This window comes from Priapulus caudatus, unplaced genomic scaffold, assembly GCF_000485595.1.
Source record: "Priapulus caudatus unplaced genomic scaffold, Priapulus_caudatus-5.0.1 Scaffold324, whole genome shotgun sequence".
NCBI lineage: Eukaryota > Metazoa > Priapulida > Priapulimorpha > Priapulimorphida > Priapulidae > Priapulus > Priapulus caudatus.
The window spans coordinates 143401-148230 of NW_014577385.1; the positions used below are offsets into that span (position 1 = coordinate 143401).

At 47.0% G+C, this 4830-nt stretch overlaps 1 protein-coding gene across 1 annotated transcript in view; it reads left to right on the forward strand.

Moving 5' to 3' along the window:
* The window catches only part of LOC106809037 (PC3-like endoprotease variant B), a 28364-nt gene that overhangs the window by 10523 nt on the left and 13011 nt on the right, over positions 1-4830 (forward strand). The gene's annotated exons all lie outside the window — the stretch shown is intronic.

The window sequence follows — 4830 nt, forward strand, 5'->3', positions numbered from 1 at the left end:
GGAGAAGAGCGTGGGGAGGAGGGGCATGGGGAGGGTAAAGCCAGGAAGGAAGGGCAAGGGCAGGGTGGAACTGGGGAGGAGGGGCATGGGGAGGGTAAAGCCAGGAAGGAAGGGCATGGGGAGGGTAAGATTGTGGAGGAGGGGCAAGGGCAGGGTAGAAGTCAGGAGGAGGGGCGTGGGGAGGGTAAGACTGGGGAGGAGGGGCGTGGGGAGGATGGGACCAGTGCGGGAGAGGGGAAGACCGCGCATGCGATGACGGGCGACGCCGTGTGCGCCACGTTCCACAGAGAGGCCCCGCAGGGGGAGTGCGGAATCGGCACGACCCCCGATCCCGCGGCACGATCCGACCCTGACCCCGCGTCGACGCTGCGCGATCCGGGTGACAGTGGCGCCACCACCACGAGACGGCAGGCTGGGATGTCGGGGCTCGGTCGGTCACGTCTTGGGAAGCGCACGGACGTGGCAACGGGGAGGGCGTGGCGTCCGCTTCCTCCTCCTCCTCCCCCGCTCAGCAAGAGGGAGATGAAGGACTTGCTGGCTAGACTGGGATGGGCGACGGCGCGGCGGCGTGGGTACGTGCGCGGAGCAGGGTCTGCGAGCGTGAGAGCACGCGGCGTGGCGCCAGTCTATGACGCTGGCGCGAGCAGCGGGGACAGTGGAACGTACGCGGAGCAGAAGAGGCCCATTCTCCTGTTGGCGCGGCAACTGTGCCGCGATTTCAACTGCAATAGCCACTCGGGTGATACAGATGGCGCGTCTGTAGTCGGTGCAGGCACGTTAGAAAGGCGGGGAGGTGGTGTGAGAGCGGGTTGGACGAGCCGCAGGTGGCTGCCACTCTGGGACAAGACAAGGCGAAGGCGGAGTCGTCTTGAAAACGCGTAGGAAATGCGATCTTATCGATTTCTTTTGTCCGTACGTACGTGCGTTTCGAATATTGACGTTACGTAGGTATTTGGCTACGCGAAGTTGTGTGAACAACCGGTTGAGTTTGTTTTTTTAATGCTCGGCTTTCGATCTATGATGAAATGAGTGGAGATTCCATAGAAATCAAGTTGTGCGTGTATGTATGCGTGTTTGCGTGTGTACACCGGTGCGTGCGCAGGTGTGCGTTCGTGTGTGTCCGTCTGCCTCTATGTTACACAGATGACGGGGTAGACGAATAAGTAACTTTATATTTACACTGTTATGTTTCACATATGCAGTGAGCATTAGCATATTAGTCACTGAGTGAGTGAGTGAGTGAGTGAGTGAGTTTCTCGCACTTTAATCAAAACGCAGCTAGAATGTACATGCGTCTAGCTAGTTCGCGTATGGCCATCACTATTGTAACGGTACATATATTATTATATCTATTTACACAATGTATATTTATGAAGAACGTTTATACACGATCTATATATTTATTAATAAAAAATAGATTGAATATAATTACGATGTTTTGACAATAACTGTCGGAGGAACACACTCGACGCATGCGCGGAAAATTCCAGACTACACATCGATATGGTTTAGACACCAAAAGGATGATTCTATGTTGAATATTAGCTGGAATATGAAAGATAAAGGATTTTAATAACGGCCATTCTGAAATTCAAGATGGCGGCCAGATACCATGCCAGGTACCCGATTGTATATGAATGTACATGTAGGCGCGGATTTAGGCCGGTTTGCACCGGTTTCCAGAAACCGGTCACAGGCCTCAAAATTCACCAGAATGCAACAAATATAGCCTAATTTTTTAAAAATTTCCGCGGGGTAGGCATGCCCCCGGACCCGCCTAGCTGCAGAAGAACATATGGAATAGAGAATGTCACCCAACCCTCTGTTTCCCCCTGTCATGTATTAAACTCCTATGTATGGCATGTTGTTTGGTCATAATTTCGATTTTGTTTGATGGTTGATTTATCGCATATAACATGCGATTTATCACATATAACATCGATTTTCACATATAACATTCGATTTATCGGCATATTATTTGATTCACGCATCGAATCATTCGATTACGCATCGAATCATTCGATGCATCATTCGATTGGCGTGAATCGATATGATTCGATGGCGCGAATCGAATGATCGATGCATCATTCGATCACGCATCGAATGGATTCGATTCACGCATCGAATCATTCGATTCACGCATCGAATGATGCATCGAATCATTCGCATTCTGCATCGAATCATTCGATGCATCATTCGATGCGTGAAATCGAATGATTTCGATGGCGTGAATGAATGATTCGATGCGTGATCGAATGATTCGATGCATCATTCTCGATTCACGCATCGAATCATCGATTCACGATCGAAGTGATGCATCGATGATTCGATGCGTGAATCGATATGATTCGATGCGTGAATCGAATGATTCGGATGCGTGAATCGAATGATGCATCGAATCATTCGATTCGCGCATCGAATCAATTCGATTCAACGCATCGAATGATGGCATCGAACTGATTCGATGCGTGAATCGAATGATTCGATGGTGAATCGAATGATTCGATGCGTGAATCGAATGATCGATGCGTGAATGAATGATCGATGCGTGAATCGAATGATGCATCGAATCATTCGATTCGCGCATACGAATCATTCGATTCACGCATCGAATGATGCATCGAATCATTCGATCACGGCATCGAATCATTCGATGCATCATTCGATGCGTGAATCGATGATTCGTGCGTGAATCAAATGATTCGATGCGTGAATCGAATGATTCGATGCGTGAAATCGAATGATTCGATGCATCATTCTCGATTCACGCATCGAATCATTCGATCACGCATCGAAATGATGCATCGAATGATTCGATGCGTGAATCGAATGATTCGATGCGTGAATCGAAATGAATCTCGATGCGTGAATCGAATGATTCGATGCGTGAATCGAATGATGCATCGAATCATTCGATTCGCGCATCCGAATCATTCGATTCACGCATCGAATATGGCATCGAATTGATTCGATTGCGTGAATCGAATGGTTCGATGCGTGAATCGAATGATTCGATGCGTGAATCGAAATGATTCGATGCGTGAATCGATGCTTCGATGCGTGAATCGAATGATGCATCGAATCATTCGATCGCGCATCGAATCATTCGATTCACTGGCATCGAATCATTCGATTCACGCATCGAATCATTCGATTCACGCATCGAATCATTCGATTCACGCTCATCATTGATCAGCATCGAATGAATTGAATCGAATTATGAAACAGAATACACACCATACCTATGTGCCAAATTTTATAAACTTTTGTCAAGAAGTGCACAATTATATTCCTTATTCCTGTATATCCTCGGTTGTGGTGAGCGAGGGCGGACGCTCGTTTGCGCGCCACTCGACAACGTTCCACTTGCCTCGCCTATATTCCTGTTGCCTGTGTATCTCTCGCTTCTTCTTTCTCTTTTCTCGCTCTTTCTCTTCTCTTTTCTCGCTCTTTCTCTGCTCTCTCTCTCTCTCTCCCCTCCTGCTCCCTCTCCTCTCCCTCTCTATCTCTCTCTCTCTCTCCTCTCCTCTCATCTTCTCATAATATATAATATATATATATATATATATTATTCCCTCCCTATATTTATCTCTCTAACTCTCCACCTCTTTCACTTCCCCTCTCGCTCTCCGTCTATCTATCTAGCTACCTCACTATCTCTCCCTCCCTCTCTCTCGTCCTCATTCTCTCGATCTTCCCCTCTCTCCCTCTCTCCCTCCTCCCCTTCTCTCTCAGGACGTCTCTCTTTCTGCTTCTTGTGTGATTACCATAATAGAAGTTATTGCACAATCTCTCTCTGTTCGCCCATCACTGACCGGATAATTTATGTACACTATACTGACACTGCTATATGGCTTTTCTGCATGGTTGCAGGTCTCCGCAATCGCTATCTAGGTGTGTGTGTGTGTGTATGTGTGTGTGTATGTGTGTGTGCGTGCGTGCGTGCGTGCGTAGCGTGCGTGCGTGGCGTGCGTAGCGTCTGTGTGTGTGTGTGTGGTGTGTGTGTGTGTGTGTGTGTGTTGTGTTGTGTGTGTGTGTGAGTGGTGTGTGTGTGTGTTGTGTGTGTGTGTGTGTGTGTGTGAGTGTGTGTCTGTGTGTGGTGTGTGTGTGGGGGTGTGTGTGCGTGTCTGTTGTGTGTGTGTGTCGTGTGTGTGTGTGTGTGCTGGGTGTGTCGTGTGTTTGGTTTGTGTGTGTGTGTGTGTGTGTGTGGCGCGACTGTGCGTGCGTTCCTGAGTGCGTGCCTGTGCGCGCGCGCGTGTGTGCGTGTGTGTGTGCATGTGTGAGTGTGGGTGTGTGTGTGTGTGTGTGTGTGTGTGTGTGTGTGTGCGCGCGTGTGTGTGTATGTATGTATCAGGAGCGAATGACACGGACAGGAAACGGAAAACGTTGTGTAGCGGCTGATGCTATCTACGATCTTACCGTGGAACGTACGTACAAATTAAAGCTGTATGAATAATAACGTTTTTTAAATTTTTATAATGTCCTTATTTCCAGAAACACATATGTACATTACATCAGGAGTAGATAAATAAAAGATATCTATATTATCTACTCTGATTACATTATATTATACGTTATACAGAATATCTACAACACTGTGATGGTAACATAGTTCAGTGATGGTACAAACAGGTAAATGGCATAAACAGTTTTACAAAGTAGTGCATATATGAGCGTCCTAATTATACTTCGTTACAAGAAGTTCATAAATGAAGGTAAGCATAGTAGTAGCTGTAGGCCTTGAGCATGAAAAGTACAATTTTACTAGACATCATGTAATGTTATATGACAAGCACTGTATATCCTAACTCATATCTTATATATTTACAT